Source organism: Tiliqua scincoides, chromosome 15 (genome assembly GCF_035046505.1).
Source record: "Tiliqua scincoides isolate rTilSci1 chromosome 15, rTilSci1.hap2, whole genome shotgun sequence".
In the NCBI taxonomy this organism is placed as follows: Eukaryota; Metazoa; Chordata; class Lepidosauria; order Squamata; family Scincidae; genus Tiliqua; species Tiliqua scincoides.
Window position 1 is genome coordinate 7869530 of NC_089835.1, and position 20466 is coordinate 7889995.

A 20466-nucleotide genomic window follows, 5' to 3' on the forward strand; every position below is an offset into this window, starting at 1 on the left:
AGGACAGAGTGAGCCAAGCACAGATCCACGGTGGTGATCATCCCCTGGTTCCAGTAAATCCCTCATTAACAAGGGATACTTCCCTCATCACCCCAATCCAGAGCCAACTCAATGGAGACAGATAATGAACTGGGTGCAAAATGGTGGTGCTAACACCAAACCAACTTGGAGGCCACCCACACACCTCCAGCTTCCCTTGGCAGAGAATGAGGTGGGGTGATGGGCTGAATCGCTTCTGAATGTATGTACCTGGGTTGGGAATGAACAAAAGAACAGCCCCGCTAGACCTGCTTCTGAACATGAAAAGTGTCCTTATCAACTTGATCAGTTTCTCAGCAAGTATTCCTGACTTGACCCACATTCCTGCTTCCTCTCTGAACAAGGAAACTGGCCATTGTTGCTGCCCTCCCCTCCCTGGCAGAGGGCACATTTTTTGCCCCTCCCAGTGTCACTCAAGGCAAGAAGACCTTCTCTGTCCCTGATCGGATGCTGGAGGGAGGAGGAGAGTTGAGTGCTCTTCCTACAGCCCACCCTCAGCCTAACTTGGGCAGACCTCACCACTCCACACCCACTGGATCTGACACAGAGGCTCTCGATTCTGTGGGAGCCCAAGTCTTGCCACAGTATCCAGTGGCCCGATTGAGGGGCTCATTTCCTTACCCAGGAGAAGTGGACGCGACCCTTTCCCCTGAGGAGCCACTGGTAACTGCCTTGTTGCGCACAGGATGCCGTGGCAACCATTTTGGCACCGTGGCAATCTCAACTCAATGGGCAGCTCAGGATTTGGCTCTGCGCCATTTTCTTACTGAAGACCTGTCTTTCCAGCAAGTGACATGGAGATGGCAGGTTCTTTGCTGCTGTCCTGTCCCTGTTGTAGCAGGAAGCTCAATGGGAAATATGAGGTTTCCCCCCAAGTTGTGCACAGGGTATTCAAAGAGGCACCCCCCCTTGAGGCTGGTGTTACTGAAGGAATAGGTGGCCAGCTAACCCCAGGGTGAGCCAACACTCACAGGGTATTCAGAGGTCAAAGTGGCACCCTCCTTCTTTGCAAAATCTGGAAGAGCTGAGATCTGTGTGCTAAGTTAAAAATATGTTTGGGGTGGGGGCTTTGGGGGGTTACTGAAGGAATAGGTAGCGAGCTAACCCCAGGGTGACATGGTGACGACAAGTTCTTTGCTGCTGTCCTGTACCAGTTGCAGCAGGAAGCTCAATATGAAATATTAGGTTCCCCCCAAGTTAGGCACAGGGTATTCAAAGAGGAACCCCCCCCCTTGAGGCTGGTGTTACTGAAGAAATAGGTGGCCAGCTAAGCCCAGGGTGAGCCAACAGTCACAGGGTTGTCAGAAGGCAAAGAGGCAACCCTTCTTTGCACCATGGACAGTTAATACCATGGACAACTCTCTCTCTCTCTCTCTCTCTCTCTCTCTCTCTCTCTCTCTCTCTCTCTCTCTCTCTCTCTCTCTAAATAAATAAATAAATGAATGAATGAATGAATTGAATTGAATTGAATTGAATATATTGTTACAATTAATAGTTAATAATAACAGACAACACCAAGGACTCAATGCATATTCAGCTCTAATGGAAAGGGAAGGACAGGAGACTGGACAATCCACCCTTAGCCCCAAAGCAACAGCCAAAGCCAGAGAGGGGTGGGTGGGAACTCCTTATCTACTCAGTGGAACCTATTTCTTCCTCCTCCTCGGAGTCATCAAGCAGGACCCCTTCAGAACCAGGAGTAGGCGGGATGCAGAGAGAGGAAAACAGATTTGGCCCAGGGGGTGAAAGTCAAAGCATTGGCCTGATATTTGGGGGCAGCGAATACAACTGGGCCCAGATGCTCAACTATAGATCTGTGGTCGCCGTGTTCTGGTTGCTCCTAATTCCATGTGCCTCCACTCAGTTGTCAGGGCCCGCAGGATATTGAGCGTTGCCTTTCAAAGGAGACGGCTGAGGGAAATGGACAGGACTCAGCACCGGCAGCGGACGCTGCATGGAGAAAGTAACCGCATAGGCGAGTGAAGCTGGAATACAGTATGGTGCTGGTGGGCCCCCCTGGAACCTCACAGCTCCAGGCACAGCAAGGCTTCCAGCTGCTTTCGCAAGACCCCCATCGGAGCCACTGGTGGGAGATGAGCCCGATACAGTCGCTGACGTCAAGGCTTCCGTTTGATCAAGGCTTTTGAGAATGATAGATCGGAACTTGAAAGAGACAATCGGGAAAGAGCAGTTTCAAGATGGAGCATGAGAGCCGAACGCCTTATCCGTGGTTGACCCTACCAGGTCAGTGGGACCCCCGGCTGCCAGAACGGAAGCTCCCTCAAAGCTCTGAGAGGCTGCACCTGATGGCATCAGAAGACCACCAAGCCTTGGACATGGGGCAGGGGGATCTGATGCCGGCAAGCTGGTACTTATCCTTAAGTTTGTTTTTATATTTCTATAAATTTGAAGCAAATATATGTTTGATGTACACACACACACAACACATGTATGTAGCATTTTGGAGAGGACCCCACACTGGGCCGGAGAGCAGCATGCCTGGTGTCCTAACTTTGTACCTCACGCTGTACCTGATGGTCTGGCATGGCCCTCCCTCCTGCCTGGCCCCAATTGGTGTAAAATCCCGCCCCTCCTGAACTCTCCAGTCTGTGGGCCATTTCACGAGGGTTCTGTGGACTTTTGGGTATGGCTGCCAGCTGGGAGGGGAATCACTGCCCTCTGGGAGACCTTCAGCCAGGCAGGTGCCCAGCTGGGACCTGGACACACACAATCAAATATTGTCAAGATGCAAACACTGTCTCCCATGGGCATATCTAGATGACCAAACACAATATCCTGGCAGGATACTGACAATTCTGCACTGAAATCCTAGGCGGAGGTGCGTGGCCATCGGGGGATTTCCTTGAGGACACTCAGGACCGAGTTGATTCTAGAAGCCTAGAAGAGAAGGCTCTGCCGTGCCCATTCTGGCAGAGATAAACCCCAGCCCATGCAGCCTCGTTCCTCACTGCCTGCTTTGCCATAGACAGCCTGGCACCAGCATTTCCTGGAGAGAGAGAGAATGCAGCTGCTGAATATCCCATTGAGGAGACGCCATCAGGGATTTCAATGTGCGCTTTATAGATACATATAAGGTTTATAAATTGAAACTCACCACGTTTTGTGGTGAGCTACCAATCGTAGCTCTTCGTTCTGGTCTTCCGTGGGGGTGAAGTGCTTGCGATAAGGCAAAGCTCCGAGTGGCACGCTTTATACCCCTTACCGCAGCCGGGATGAGCCGGGGGCCGTGCCAATTGGCGTGTCCCAAGCTGATTGCCTCTTTCTAGGAAACTTTTAATGGATTGGATGGAAATCCACTCACTAACTGGTTGGTTGAGATCTGGTGGTGTAAATGTGGGACTAGAGGCAGAGTCCTTCAACAGACTGGATGGGTCAGGAGTCTCCCTGAGGCAGGAAGTTGTGTCCCTGCTATTGGCCTCCAAACAGCCTGAAATTGCCCAGGGGAGGACGGAGAGAACTAAGCACATATTGATCCCCAGGTGCCAGTAAATGACACTTTAATGAGGATCCTTTGCTCATCACCTCCATATAAAGCTAATTAAGGGAAGACACATAATGAGCTTTGTGTGAAATGGCAAAATTGGAGGCCACCCACACACCACCAGCTTGCCTTGGCAGAGAATGAGATGGGACGATGGGCTGAATCCCTCCTGAATGAATGACCATCGGTTTTTGATGCTTCCGTGCCAGAGATCCCTTCACGTTGAGGGGTTGGTCCAGCCAGCTGGGCAGTGTGATGACCTGAACCTATGGCTGGTGTGTGTGCACAGAAGAGGCCATAGTCTAAAAGCGACATAATACATTGTTATGCTCCATTATAATAATTATCATTCCTAATAATGGATTACACCAAAGATTCAGAGCAAGTTCAGCTTTAATGAGAAGGAAAGGGCAGGGGGCTGGAAATAATCCTTTAGCCCCTGGAGGAATAAGCCTAACAAGACAGTCCTGGTGAGGAGATCCTTATTTACTCAGTGAAGTCTTCTTCCTTCATCTCCAAGGAATTATTAAGCAGGATCCCTTCTGAAATGGGAGTAGCAGGGAACAAGGGTATAGGAGGGAACGTGGGTTACATTTGGACCCAGAGGTGAAAGATAAAGACAAAGATCTGTGTATCTGTGTCATGGTGGCCATTTCCTGCTTGCTCAATATTGCATTTACCTCCCCAGAGGTCACCCAGATCTTAGTGGCATTTCTAGAAAATTCCTGATCATTTCCTCTTCATTGCCAAGGGGTCTTGAGGGTGTTTGATGCAAGAAGGGCATCTCATGCTCAGACTTTCCCTGTCCCATTTGCCCAATTTCCCTGCAAGGCAACATCCTCAGCTCTTTCCACCCATGTCCTGTGAGTGGGGCCCTGTCTCTTGGGCTCTAGATGTGGGGTGCCAGGCAGCTGAGATGAAGCCAACCCTCTTCTGGTGGGATTCAGAGTTTCAACATTTGGCAAGAAGGAGGGCACTGCTTTTCCAGACTGGGGGGGAGGGGGGCTTCTCCTGGTATCTGCCTCCTGCAGGAGAACCAGCGGGAACCTGAGCCAATAAGCAGGCAGAAAATGTAGAATGAGAGGAGCTGCTCTGGTCCACCCAGCAGGACTGAATCCCCTAATAGAGACCTGCTTCTGATCCCAAAACAGGCCCCTTAGTAGAAAGCAACATGAATCATTGTACATAAGTAGAGCCCTGAGTTCTTGCTAACTGTGCTGGGCTGTTTTCAATCTCAGAAGAGCTTCTTTGCTCTCCTACAACTCCTGAGGGCTGCAGTATGTCTCCAAGCCAAGACTGTGTACATCAGGTTTCTTAAGAGAGGAGCAAAGGTTAGGGAGAAATGGTGGGCTGACGGCTGCTGGAAACTCTTCTTATAAGCAGATAACTCTGTCGGATTTAATCTAAACACCCCTGGACTGGCTATGGCGTGAGATTAACCACAATTAAGTCCAGACGCTCTTGTTCTATCTCTTTGGGGTGAAGGCTCTGGGTGTAAAACAGTTTCAGAGCAAAGGAGTTGGAGGCTATCGAGCTCAGCCAGGGACGTAAATGTAAGCCTGAACCCCCTTCCTACAGCTTTATTTTTCTGGGCACATATCGGAGAACAGAGTCGGGAAAGAGAAAGAAATATTTGGACTTGAAAGACAAGAGGGACTAACAGCAACAGGACAAGAAATAATTAAAGGACTAAGAATTAAGAACTATAAAGAGTTAAAAGGAAAGAAATTATGGAATACAGTATAAATGCCCAGTTGGGTGGATTTTCAAACTGGGATTGAGATTGTTAAGAAGAGAAACGTTAAGAGTTTGTATAAAACCCTTTTGGAATTTATTCCTTTTTTTAATATTTTTTTAATAAAACGCTACAGTGTGTGGGACAGAAGGAAGACTGTCTCGTTTATTTGTCGTGTTGATAAAGTTTTTTTTTGAGTTTATCAATTTTGTTTACCATTTCTTCTGGGAAGTGAGAAGCTTGCTGTGGTCATAATACTTTGCTTAAGTTACCAACACTAATAGCAGAAGATAACAAAATTAAAACAATAGGCTTTTTGCTGAGGTTTTTGCATAAAGGAATATACTGACATCTGGTGGCAAATTAAGACAACTACTTGTGAACACCTGTGGAAATTTAAGATAATTACCTGTGGATTGTGATAGACTGAGATTTTTAAAGGGATAATGGCCACCACTAGGAGACGTAATACGTTGGAACAGATACATAAAGAGAAATTAACATAAGAACATAAGAACATAAGAACATAAGAACAGCCCCACTGGATCAGGCGATAGGCCCATCTAGTCCAGCTTCCTGTATCTCACAGCGGCCCACCAAATGCCCCAGGAAGCACACCAGATAACAAGAGACCTCGTCCTGGTGCTCTCCCCTACATCTGGCATTCTGACTTAACCCATTCCTAAAATCAGGAGGTTGCGCATACACATCATGGCTTGTACCCCATAATGGATTTTTCCTCCAGAAACTCATCCAATCCCCTTTTAAAGGCGTCTAGGCTAGATGCCAGCACCACATCCTGTGGCAAGGAGTTCCACAGACTGACCACGCGCTGAGTAAAGAAATATTTTCTTTTGTCTGTCCTAACCCGCCCAACACTCAATTTTAGTGGATGTCCCCTGGTTCTGGTATTATGTGAGAGTGTAAAGAGCATCTCCCTATCCACTCTGTCCATCCCCTGCATAATTTTGTATGTCTCAATCATGTCCCCCCTCAAGCGTCTCTTTTCTAGGCTGAAGAGGCCCAAACGCCGTAGCCTTTCCTCATAAGGAAGGTGCCCCAGCCCCGTAATCAGCTTAGTCGCTCTCTTTTGCACCTTTTCCATTTCCACTATGTCTTTTTTGAGATGCGGCGACCAGAACTGGACACAATACTCCAGGTGTGGCCTTACCATAGATTTGTACAACGGCATTATAATATTAGCCGTTTTGTTCTCAATACCCTTCCTAATGATCCCAAGCATAGAATTGGCCTTCTTCACTGCCGCCGCACATTGGGTCGGCGATCTTTCCATTTGCCCAAAACGCTCCTCCACCTGTTCTGGCCTTGATGGTTAGGCCTCAGTTGAGGAGTGACGGTATCTATCAGAGATGAAAAATGTTGGAGGGGGTGGCACTCGAGTCGAGTCTTGAATCTCCACCCGCCGCGACCCGAGTCGCGCACGAGTCATAGCGGCAACTTGACCCATTGAAATGCCCAAGACATTTTGACTCAAGTCCCAAGTGCCTACTGGAACCAAGCCGTGGCACGGGGAAAAAAGGAGGCATGTGGGGGGGGGCAGGGTATTCTCAGATGTTTACAATTCCCTCGTGGTCCCATCCCGATGTGCTGGAGCGAGGTTCTCCTTCAGTTCCTTCAACCACGTGCCACAAGGCCTGGCAAGTTCCTTCAGCCTTCAAAGCTTCATTAACAAGTCAAGTTCATGCTTGACACCTTACTGTGTCTAGGTTTCCACTCTCTAATTCGAAATGGTGATAGTGGCTTCTTTGAGCATGCGATCTTTGATTGTACACTGCTTTGATTGTACAAGCCCCCCACCCCATGGCGTAAAACATGCAAAGACAGAAATTCCACACTGAGAGGACCATGTTGGTTGCTCCGAGTGAGTCAAGTTGCTCTGTTCTGAGGCCAACTTCTGCCTGCAGGAAGCTTGAAGTTTGATGTGGGTGAAAGAGGCAGATGGCAGGGGCTGGCCACAACTGGTGTTCTGGTCCATGGCTCCCTGGACAGGGCTGGAGGTCCTGTGACATCTGAGGAAGAAGCAAGTCCAGTCCACGGTTATCATCAATGAGCTTTATGTGCCCCAAATCAAACAGCATCAACTTTGAGCACCTCCCGCCATCCAGAGACATCTCCAGCGTGAACGTACAGCGTTTCCAAGCCTGAGATTCACACAGGCGTCTCTGGGCCTTCCCAGGCAACCATACCAGCACCGCAGCCTCTAGCGTCCATCACGAGGCCGGGAGCAAAGGGCTAACTAATCGCAAGATTGTATAGGCTAGTTGTTTACTTTGATCAATCAGTGCTAGTTAGCAAGAAAGCGACTGAAGATACAGCACAACGATTCCTGTTACTCCAAAGATGACTATTGCCCAGGTTCTTATCATGAAAAAGCACCTGTTTGATAAGCCAGTTACAATCAAGAGATAAGAGGAATTCTGGAGAAGGTGCCAGGTCAGAGTGCCAGCTGCGGTTTGCGAGGGAGGGGAAGGGATGGGGCAGCGATGTGAGTGCTACGATTACGCTGCTACCGGGGGGGGGAGTGGTTTCTTAACTGACCCGGGGCCATTATGGATCTCCGGAGGGTCCGGGAAGCCCACGACCCCCTCTGCAAGCCTCCCTGCACCTCCAAAGTGCTGGAAAATGGGGGGCAGTTTCCACTGTGAACCCAGAAGTGCTTTTCTCCCGTTTTCCAGCACTTTGGAGGTGCGGGGAGGCTCGCAGGGGGGTCACAGGGGGCAGCAGCAGAGCTTCCTTGGTTGGGGCGTTGCGACACCCAGTTGGGGAACCTCTGCATTGCAATGCCACTAAAAAGGTCTATGCCTTCGGATGCCCCCCTCCCACATGATGCCTTGTTGATGGTGGGGGGCATTTGATCTCTCTATGCTGACTCCAGGGGGTGGATTCGGGGTGGCTGGAACACCAAACCACCTCTGGCTATGGCATCCGTGGCTCAGGGTGCTTCAAAGACACGTGCTCAGCATCACTGAAGAAATGGTGAGAACATTTGACAGAGAATCAAAGTGTGGTCTTCACGGTGCTCTTCTGAGTGGGCCGGTCGAGGGTGCAGTCCACGCGGGCAGCGCTCTGCAGAGGGTCCTGGAGCTCTGGTGTCCGTGTCACTGACGACTCAGTGGAGACAACCCCGAGGAGACTGGAGTCTGCAGACCAAGTAACTCTTTGACTGGCTCTTGTGCACTGTCCACCTGGAGCTTCTGCTGGCAAGTTCTCACAATCCCCGGTGGCAACGTCTGCGACCAGGCCAGCCACCCTGACTGCAGTGAGTGAAAGCTATCCAGGATAGACACCTTTGTTGGGCTGGTGGCATCGCCCACCTCCTGGTGTTCCTAGTACTTGCAGCCGGGCAGCTGGCAGGGAGGAGAGGCCACAGAAGCTTCTTGACCTTCACCTGCTCCCCTCTTCTCTGCCGAGCCAGGATCCCGTTCACTGCCTGCCTCCCTGTGGCTGGAGATTCTGGCAGCCGCCAGACTAACGGGCAGGCACCTGGCATCTGGCAGTGGCCTCCCAGCTGACTCCGGGAAGCCCCCAAACAGCAGATGAAGGCAGGCTCCTCTCCCACACATCTCTGCTGCGACTGGCATTCAGAGGCACAGGGCCCTTGAACCCGGAGCCAGCACACACTGGCCGTGGCTAGCAGCGGGGAACAGACCTGTCCTCTTCAGAGCCTGAGATCTAAACGATGGGGGCTGCAAGCCTATGTGCAGTTTCCTGGCAGCAAGGGCCCGATCCTAACCAGTCTACCACGAGGCAACCGTGCCAGCACTGTGGGTGCTGCGTCCTCAAGGTAAAGGAACATTGGTTCCCTCCCTTACCTTGGGGCTGCACTGCCCCTGGAACTCTTGGGTAGGACTGGGGCCTAGGCCCACTGAATCGAGCAAGGCTTGCTTTTGAGTAGACACCCCTAGGCTTGGGCTAGAGGACAGCAACAAGCATCGAACAGGCAGAGAAAAGACATCGCCTCGAGTCCGACGGGCATGGAAGCCACACTGCTTCCCACACGCGGCGGGCAAACGGGGCCAATGTCCTGGGCGCGCAGTCCGCACGACTCTAGGACCATGCAGGAAGCTTTACGGTTTTCCGGAAATATAGTTCAAGGTTGCAGGGAAACCTCAGACGGCTTCCCCAGTTGGTCTTAGAGGTGTGCGAGGCTCTGTCACGCTTGGTGAGTGGGGGGGGGCGTCGTTGCGGTCCTTTGCCCCGGGTGTGGGGTGGGCTGGGCCCGTCACTGTTCCCATCTCGACTGGAGGGTATTGGTGGAACCTGGATCTCATCACCCCCTCTATAGTATCCTTCGTTCCTCCTGTTTGACCACAGGATCAGAAGAAGAATTCAGAGGTGATTGAGCAGAGCTTCCACAGGCTGAACAAGAACAAGGTCCTGCTGCCATCTTGTTGGGTTGCTACTGACGGTGATGACTCGGCTTTGCACGGGGGTCTGGGTCAGGAGAAGAAACACACACGTGCCCTGCGTTTTCTCACAGGAAGTCCTGTCAAAGTTCTGCAGGGTGGCTTCAGTGGCACACAGTGGCACTGTCTAAAGTCTACAAGACCACCACGCAGGACACTGCTGCAGCAACACCCCTTCTTCTGTTCTCCAAGGAGAGTTGCAAACTGAGGCTCGTTGAAAGTGCATCTGGCTCCTCTTCCCTGTGGACGTGCCCGGACTTCTCCCTTTCTCAGGAAACTTCCTTTGGAAACGAAGCAGAACACTGAGCTCTAGAAGCAGAGTCCATACCACAGGCTGCCTTTTCCTAAGGACTTGAGCGAGACACAAATGACCTTCACCACAGTCGGCCGCTCTGACTCAGGGCCTTCTGCAGAAATGCACAGTTCCTGCTTACCTCTTGACTGAAAGAGCCCGGTCAGTTATAGGCTTTGTTAAGACGCCTTCTGATGATGAGGATACTTTCTGTTGTATCTTTAGTGGATTTCTTGCTAACGAGCACTGACTTCCTGGGAAATCAGTCAAGTGAAACCGAAGAAGTGATAGAATCTTCTGATGAGCTTAACCCTTTGCTCCCAGGCCTTGCTGATGGATGCGAGAGGCTGCCGTGGTATTCTGTGTTTTAATATATATGTTAAGAAGAAGGGCCTCTTATGCTGCAGACCCTGCACTCGCTTAGTCCAGCCCGTCACTCAGTCCACTCAGACTGAGTTTGGAGTCCTTTCCAGTGGCTGCTCCCTCCTTGAGCTCTGAAGGGAAAAGAGGTCCAGGAGAAAGTCAACCTCCTGAATCATTGCTGACAGCCCTGGAAATGAAGGATTGATCACGAGCAATGTGGAGAAGTCCTTTCCTCTCTCGCATGCAGAATTTGCAACCGCAGCATTGAAAAGAAGCAGCCACCCAGAGCAAGAGAGCTGCGTAAGAACACAAGAACGGAGTGCCCCCAAGCTGAGCCTGAGTGCCGCCAGGGGCTTCGGCTTCCGGCTGGGACTTGCAAAGTGCTTCCGGCTTCCTCGGAACGAGTCCCAGCGTGCTCTTCCCTTCAGCTGTGATGCTTCCAGCCCAGTCTGAGGCTGGGCGTGCTGATGCCTCCACAATAAGCGCTGCATAAGAACATAAGAACATAAGAACAGCCCCACTGGATCAGGCCATAGGCCCATCTAGTCCAGCTTCCTGTATCTCACAGTGGCCCACCAAATGCCCCAGGGAGCACACCAGATAACAAGAGACCTCATCCTGGTGCCCTCCTCTACATCTGGCATTCTGACTTAACCCATTCCTAAAATCAGGAGGTTGCGCATACACATCATGGCTTGTAACCCATAATGGATTTTTCCTCCAGAAACTTGTCCAATCCCCTTTTAAAGGCGTCTAGGCTAGACGCCAGCACCACATCCTGTGGCAAGGAGTTCCACAGACCGACCACACGCTGAGTAAAGAAATATTTTCTTTTGTCTGTCCTAACCCGCCCAACACTCAATTTTAGTGGATGTCCCCTGGTTCTGGTATTATGTGAGAGTGTAAAGAGCATCTCCCTATCCACTCTGTCCATTCCCTGCATAATTTTGTATGTCTCAATCATGTTCCCCCTCAAGCGTCTCTTTTCTAGGCTGAAGAGGCCCAAACTCCGTAGCCTTTCCTCATAAGGAAGGTGCCCCAGCCCCGTAATCATCTTAGTCGCTCTCTTTTGCACCTTTTCCATTTCCACTATGTCCTTTTTGAGATGCGGCGACCAGAACTGGACACAATACTCCAGGTGTGGCCTTACCATAGATTTGTACAACAGCATTATAATACTAGCCGTTTTGTTCTCAATACCCTCAATACCAGCTCCCAGCCTTGGTCCACGAGCAGCACTGCTTCTGCCACCGCCACGGTGAGCACCGACGGAAGCGGCTGCCATTTTCCTTCTGCTGCAGTCTTGGGTGTCCTCTGCCTCCCACAACACCCCCTGTCATTGGCCCTGGATCCTTGGCACCCAGCAGGGCAGGCCACCCCCTGCTAGCAGGGCCACTGGCTGCGGTGCCCCTGAAATTGCAGGGCCTGTAGTATTTGCTGCGTTGCCACTACAGGTTGAGGAACCCTGATCTGGAAATCTGATGTACAGAACACTCCAAAATGCAGGGCTTTTTCTGAGCACCGACATGACGTTTAACTTTTTTTGCCTGAAGATATGAAAGCACAAACAGTGTTTCACACACAAACCTCGTTTCGTGCAGAAAATTAATGAAAATGCCCTTCCGGCTATATGTGCAAGGGCTCGATGAAATTGAACTTAGAGCTCTGCAGTTTCACCAGGACTCACCGAATGGTCTTGAGCCAGGACACCACACCTTTCTTCATCCCTCCTGTCTCAGGCCAGGGCTTATTGAAAAACAGCAAGGAAGCACCCCGGAGAACTGCTACGAAGGATGCACTCATCTAGTTTTAATCCCACCTCCCACCTAGCATTCTTGCCCCCCACCAACTCCCTCCCCTCCTCTCCTGTTGCTGCTCAGGCCAGGTTTTATCTCCCCCAGGCTGTGCCTGTCTGTGATCCGATCACTGGATATTATTTGCAGTTGGTTTTAAATGCACTGCATTCTTGCACTGTTAATGCAGTGGATTTAATGCACTGTTTTCAATCATTACTTTGCATTTTAGCCACTTTAAATTAAGTTGGAAGCCTCTTTGAGGCACAGAGATCTTTAGGGGGCGGAAAAAATATCTGGAAAGAACACTGCACACTGGTCCTGCTTTGAGCTTGTGTTTGTGTGTCTGCCATGTGTGTCGAAGATCATAAACAGCTGGAGAAACATTTTGGACGCATGGGAGGTCCTCACTGATATCCGTCAATGGGGAGTGGATTCTTCTTTCATTGGGGGGAACAGAAAGATGCAGGCCCACCCACCCCTGCAGCTGGAATGGGACAGTCGGGAATCACACGGGAGTTCTCTTGGGGACGATGATAGCTCCGGAACCCAAATGCCCCAGGGTGCTTTTCAAGCCCAAGTCTCCCTGGGAGGAGCCCGCATGTGGGGGGACGTGGGAGAGGATGGGACGGCACTGTCAGTCCAGCAGGGTTCCATCACCTCATGGGGGTCCATAGGAGCAAGACTATGCTGGTCACCAGTAGCTGCACACCCTGGGACCAAGCCCTGCCCTGGGCCTCCTAGTCTCCTTGCAAAATGCAGTCAAAGCAAGTTCTGCCTCCCATCCCAATAGCAAAAGGGGGATCTCCAGCAGCTGAGCAGTAACCAGAGTGTTGGCAGTGGTGGTCTAAGGGGAAATCCAGCCACACAGCAACAGCTTGGTATTCAGCCAGTGTCCATCTCTACCAAGACTCTTGGGATGGCAGATTATTATGGACTGCTGGTGGGGCACTGTCCAAGGTCTGCCTGGCCACCTGACTAGGGGACCAGTCCTATCCAATTTTCCAGTGCCTGTGCAGCTGTGCCAATGGGGCATGCACTGCATCTTGTGGTGGGGAGGCAGGCACAGAGGACTCTTCAAGTTATGGGAACATTTGTTCCCTTACCTGCTGCATAAGCAGCAGGTGGGCTGCATTGCAGCTGCACTGGTGCTGGATGGTTGGATAGGATTGGGCCCCTAATGTCGGGGTTCTTGCAAACAAGGTCAACCAAAGAGATGCACCCAACACCCCTTCCTAGGTTCTTGGAGAAAGGGTTGCAGGTGCAGGGTCATTGAAAGAAGGTTTGTTGTACCCCAACCAGAGTTCACCCTCTTGCTGTAGAAACCGAATAGACAGCAGCAGGCCTCAGGGTTTTTTGGAGAGTAAAGGAACTCTTGTCAGTTGGACAGCAGCCCACCACAGCTAGCAAATTCCTTGATTTCACTAGGATTCACATCGCCATCTAAGAACATATCCCACACCTTTTTCCCCTGCACCCTGTCGTGGGCCAGCCCTTATTGACGAACAGTAAGGAAACGATCTGGAGAATTTCTACAGAAGGAACATAATTTTTGGTGCTTCTTACCAGCAGATCATGAGGTCATCACATGTTGCAACAGGCAAACCATAAAGATAAAACCAACCCCAGAGCGATGCCAACTGTAAGGTCTTGAGGAGGGGGAGGAGAGTCCAAGGGTTTGCAGGGATGCGATTGGGCCAGGATGCAGAATTTTGCAATGAGGGGTGGGATCAAGACACAGAAGTGGGAGTATAAGACCAGGCCCTTCAGCCTTCATTGCATCTCGGCCTCCTCTGGTCCTCCTCTTCTTGATCCACTGAGGTGAGTCCGTGGGTGACTTCTGTGGTGCTTTAGCCTTGGCACTAGACTAGCAGACCAATCCTATTCAATTTTCCAGCACCAATGCAGCCATGCCAGTGGGGTGTGCACTGCATCCTTTCAGCGAGAGGGTAGTCACGGAGGTCTCCTCTAGGGAAGGAAATGCTTATTCCCTTCTTTCGGGGCTGCACTGTGGTTATACCGGTGCTGGAAAGTTGGATAGGATTGGGCCCTAGGATATTTGCAGAGCAATCCTACATATATTTACTCAGAAGCAAGTTCCACTGTTTCCAGCAGGGGCGCTGAGGGATGGCATTGGGCCCGAGGTAAGATGCCCCATTGCCCCCCTTCAAGCAATGCCAAAAACACATAGACTCAATCCAATGCCATGTTTTCTAGACACCCACTAAACTAGAAAAAAAAAGGTTGGAGTTTGCTACTGGAGGAGCTTAGTATTGGGGCCTGGGAATTCTCTCACTCAGTGTTTCTCAAACTGTGGATCAGGAGCCAATTTCAGGTGGGTCCCCATTTATTTCAATATTATATTTTTAATATATTAGACTTGATTCTCCCGTGGTAGGTGACTGCATTTGGGGAAATATTACAGATTTGTATGTTTAACTGTGTTTAACTGTGGAGATGCTTTTAACAATGATAGTCAATGGGACTTACTCCTGGGTAAGTGTAGGTAGGATCACAGCTTAGGATTGTTGAAGTTTTTCCTGCTTGATGATGTCACTTCCGGTCATGACATCACTTCTGGTGGACCCTGACAAATTACCATTCTAAAAAGTGGGTCCCTGTGCTAAAGGAGTGAGAACCAGTGCTCTTACTGAACTGGGAGATTCTCTAAATGCTAGGAGGATTCTGTAACTACTGGCTGGGGCCTCGTAGTTCTGGTCTGAAGGCGCAAGTTTCACTTCCCCGTGTTTGGCTTGTACTAATGCACGGCGGTGCTTTTGGTGAAGACCTGGGCTGCGTTTTCACTACAGCTTTAATCCACTTTCAACGCTCTCCCAATGCATTCTGGAGGACTGCAGTTTGTGAAGGAATCTGAGAGAGTGACCCTTAACAAATGACCCTGGGGGAAGAGAAGTGCACTGAAAGTGAATTAAAGTTGTCGTGGAAATCGACTGAGATGGAGTTTTCCAAATTTACTTAGAATGAAATGTGTCTTGTATAGTTTTTGTCCTATCCCTTGCCCCTTCCATGGGAAGCCTGAGCCCTGGGGATTTTGGCCTCCTGTCCCCTTCTCCTCAGGCCTGATTCCAAAAAATTTCCAGGGATCTTAAAGAATCTCCTTTTGGCTTCTGTTCTAAACTTGGATGAGAGGAATTGAGCGATGGCTTCCACCGAGCTGGGGGGCGGCTGGATGAGATGGCAATCCAAGGCCCCGCCCAACTCGTCACATTCCAAAACTCAGCTATATTTCCTTTCAATTGCACTTGGGGTGACATTTCAGGACCACAATTTCAGGGCCTCCAGACTTGCTGGGCTAGAGCTTGGGGAGTGATAGGTGCGCCCTCTGTGGTCGCCTGCCAAGGGATCGGGGCATAGCCATTCCTGAGAACAGTGGATGGTCTCCATCCCATATATGTGACATACATTCCCAGCTGAAGAAAAATACACTTCCTGTTGTCAAGCGGAGTGGAGGCCACTGTGGAAGGGATCCCCTCCGCCCTACCCAATCATGCTCTTGTCGCCTTAGGTTTCCATCCAGCTCATCTTGTCTCAAACTGCAATGGAAGAGGCCTTTGAAACCATCATCACCGTCTTCCAAAAACATGCCAATTCATTCCAAGGTTTTTATAAGATCCAACAGGGCGATCTCGTTAATATGATCAAGCTGGAGTTTAGTCACTGGCTGGAGGTGAGGAGGGGCAGGACAGATCCTTCTGCATACAGAGTTGGGTTCCACTGTGAGGGTCTTGCAGGGAAGGGGAGGGAGTTGGTGGGAGGCGAGAACTTTGGGCAGCAGAGGAGTTCGTAGCCATTACTTCCACCCTGCTTGGAGGTGCTGCCTGGGGTCTGAATCCCATCGCCGCCTCTTTGTTTCTAATTCTTTGACCACAGAAACCGAAGGATCCGAACGCAGTGCAGGAGATCCTCCAAGAGCTGCAGAACAACAAGGACAGAGTTATAACCTTTGGCCTGTGCATCGATTTCCTGACACGGCTTACCGTTGTCACCCATGATCACATCCAGAAATGAGGTGGTGATGGAGATGCCCACCACTACCAAGCGTCAAGAGGGAGGCCACTGTGCCTTGGAAGCTGTTCCAAATCCCTGATGCCCTGCTCAGGTGCTTGTCCTGTATTCCTGTGGCTGGGGGCGCTCATCGAGCAATAAAGTTTGAACCTAAAGCTTCAAAGGTGGCCGTTTCACTCCATCACTCATGATTTGGGGCGGGGGGCGGGAAGATGTTTGTATCATGCCCAGAGAAATCTATGACTTTATTAGTTCTCAGCTCAGTGTTTCTCAGACTGTGGGTCGGGACCTACTAGGTGTGTCACGAGCCAATTTCAGGCGGGTCCCCATTCATTTTATTTTTAATGTATTAGACCTGATGCCAACATGATATGTGAACGGGGCTTACTCCTGGGTCAGTGAGGATAGGATTGCAACCCAGGATTGTTTTTTCTTGCTTGATGATGTCACTTCTGGCCATGACATCACTTCCAGGTTAATGACATCACTTGAGGCGGGTCCCAGCAAATTATCATTCTATAAAGTGGGTCCCGGTGCTAGAAGTTTGAGAACCAACTGCTCCAGCTCATCTCAAGTTGTTCACCAACCTCAGAGAAGGAAACCAGAAAGACCTGGTTGCAAAGGAGAAGGCTGGGGTGGGGGTGAAGGGGGTGCAAAGGAGTTCTTGCTCCGAGTGCTGAGTTGAGCTAATATCCCAGCTTAGGGACTGTTGGAAAGACCCACATCTACTGCCTAACAAGTCAGAGCTCCGTCTTCAACGTAGTCAGAGGAGTGCACCACACTTTATGAAGAGAGTCTTGAACATGCCATGTCGCTTTTATTGATGATTGATAGCTAAACGCAGTCTCCAAGTTCAATGGCGGTAGATCTCTGAGTGTGGGTGTCTTCAGAGCATGGAACGTGGGAGTGCAGTTACCTATTTGGGGCTTTCCAAAGACACCTGGCTGGCTGCTGATGAGGCTGGGAAGGTGGCCTGCGTGGACCTTTAGTCCAGCCTACCCAGACTTGTTCTGAAGTCCATATAAGGTGTGTTCATTTCCCCTTCACACAGCCCCGCCCCGCCCCTCTACCTGCCCATCTTCTTACCCTCCAAGGCAATCTTAGATAGGATCGCTTTGTGGATGGCTTTCCTGATTTCCTGGAAATTTCCCAATTTCCAGTCTCAGTAATTTCCTTCTGGTTGGGTCACCTGGGCTCTGTTGATCTCATTGGCCACCTCTGTGCTGCCTGATTTTCCCCTGCCACCTTCCACAGCCCACCCCTCAGCTTTTCCAGCCCAATCCTATATCCACTTACCTGAGAGTAAGCCTCATTTACTCTAACGGGACTTACTTCTGAGTAGGCAGGCATAGGATTGGGCTGTCAATCTCTCCACCAATCGGGCCTTTGGGGGTAAGCAAATGACCCACCAGTTAGCAGAATGCAATTCACTAGCAGTGGGCTTAGGATCGTAAGAAGAGCCCCACTGGATCAGGCCAAAGGCCCATCTAGTCCAGCTTCCTGTATCTCACAGCGACCCACCAAATGCCCCAGGGAGCACGCAAGACAACGTCCTGGTGTCCTCCCCTGCATCTGGCACTCTGAGGTAGCCTACCTCTAAAACCAGGAGCTGGCACATACCTACCGTGGCTTGTAACCCGTGATGGACTTTTCCTCCAGGAATTTGTCCAGTCCCCTCTCAAAGGCATCAAGGCAAGATGCCATCACCACTTCCTGTGGCAAGGAGTTCCACAGACTAATCACATGCTGGGTAAAGAGCTATCCCACAGCGGCTCACCAAATGGCCCAGGAAGCACACGAGACAAGAGACACGCAATCTGGTGCTTGAGAAGCAACTTGTTTTTCGACACACATGGCAGACACACAAACACAAGCTCAAAGCAGGACCAGTGTGCAGTGATCTTTCCAGATTTTTTTTTTTGCCCCCCAAAATCTCTGGGCCTCAAAGAGGCTTCCAACTTAATTCAAAGTGGCTAAAATGCAATGTAGTTATTGAAAACAGTGCAATAAATACAATGCATTAAAAGTGCAAGAACACGGTGCATTAACATAGTGGGTACTTTAAAACCAACTGCAAATAATATGCAATGACGGGATTACGGACAGGCTCAGCCTCGGGGAGATAAAAACCCAGCCTTAGAGGAGGGGAGGGAGTTCCTGGGAAGCAAGAATGCTGGGTGGGAGATTGGATTAAAACTAGATTAATGCACCCCTTGGAGTAATTCTCCAGGGTGTTTCCTTGCTGTCTTTCAAGAAGCCCTGAGACAGGAAGGGATGAAGAAAGGTGTGGCGTCTTGGCTCAAGACCATTCGGAGAGTCCTGGTGAAACTGCAGAGCTCTAAGTGAGTGGTGATTTCCAAAGAAGGAGGTCGTGTTCTGGATCCCGGCACAGTTAGGGAAAAACAGACACCCTCTCAATGACCCTGACTTTGCAACTCTTCTTCGAGAACATAGGAAGGGGGGTTGCTGCATCCCTCAGGTTCATATTGTCTGCAAAAACCCAACCTGACATCCAGGGAGGTGGCCTTGCAGACTTTAGGCAGTGTCCCACCAATGAACCACAACCTGCCATCCCAGAAGTGGGGGCAGAGACGACCCAGGGTACAAGCTGGGCACTGACGACCCAGGGCACTGACCGGGTACAAGCTCATTGGGATGACTTCTACGCCATCGTCACCAGCCACCCGATTACAGTTGCTGCAGATTCCCCCTTTTGCTAGTGGGGAAGGTGGAGGAACGCCTGTTCAGTGCATTTGGCAAGTGAGCTTGGAGGCTGAAGGCTTGGCTTGTCCCGGGGTCTGCAGCAACCTGACCCCAGCACTGCCTCGCTCCTGCCAAAGAACAGGATGGTCTGACTTCTGTCTGGCCTGCTGAATTCCTCCATGTTCCAGAAAACATTTGAAGTTGAAGCAAAACAGAACTATGCAGCAGTCCCCAGACCTGCAGACCTTGACCCAGTAGTGGAATAATCCCCTACCAGTCATTTCAGTGAATGAACCCTTTCAGGTAGGTGAGCCAGGCTGAACCTGGGCTGAAGACCCTCCATCCATCAGAGGTAGGGTTGCCAACCCACTAGGATTGGCAGAGTCTCCCAAGTCTGGATTAATATACAAATTGGGCACCCCTTTTTAGAAGTGTTTTGGGTTCTTCCTTATTTCAGATTACTTGCATATATAATAATAATAATAACAATAATAATAATAATAATAGTACAGGTATTTATATACCGCCTTCCATGGACTTTATTCAAGACTTTATTCAAGGCGGTTTACATAGGCCTGTAGGGATTGTTACAATTTTGAAAGAATGTTCTATCTTCCAAGAACCACAACATTCAGATGTTTCTTTCTTGATCTGGTCGCACATTCTGGCCTCCACCCTCCCACGCTCAGAGCAGATGCAGTAACTCGGCTCAGCTTGTCAACTGCTTCAAGGTCGCATGGTGCCGGTGGCCTCGAACAGGCAACCTTGTGGATGTTATCTTCAGGCAAATGGAGGCTCTACCCTCTAGACCAGACCTCCTACCCATATAATGAGAGATCTTGGAGAAGGGGCCCAAATCTACGCACAGAATTCATTGAAGTTTCATTTAGCCCTTGCACATATAGCCTGAAGGTCATTTTTATTAATTTTCTGCACGAAACGAGGTTTGTGTGTGAAATACTGTTTGTGATTTCATATCATTAGGCAAAAAAAGTTAAACACCATGTTGGTGCTCAGAAAAAGCCCTGCATTTTGGAGTGTTCTGTACATCAGATTTCCAGATCAGGGTTCCTCAACCTGTAGTGGCAAAGCAGCAAATACTACAGGCCCTGCAATTTCAGGGGCGCCGCAGCCAGTGGCCCTGCTAGCAGGGGGTGGCCTGCCCTGCTGGGTGCCAAGGATCCAGGGCCAATGACAGGGGGTGTTGTGGGAGGCAGAGGACACACAAGACTGCAGCAGAAGGAAAATGGCAGCCGCTTCCGTTGGTGCTCACCGTGGCGGTGGCAGAAGCAGTGCTGCTCGTGGACCAAGGCTGGGAGCTGGTGCTGCAGCGCTTATTGTGGAGGCATCAGCACGCCCAGCCTCAGACTGGGCTGGAAGCATCACAGCTGAAGGGAAGAGCACGCTGGGACTCGTTCCGAGGAAGCCGGAAGCACTTTGCAAGTCCCAGCCGGAAGCCGAAGCCCCTGGCGGCACTCAGGCTCAGCTTGGGGGCACTCCGTTCTTGTGTTCTTACGCAGCTCTCTTGCTCTGGGTGGCTGCTTCTCTTCAACTGTCATGTTAGAAAAGAAACAGCTGCTGATGGC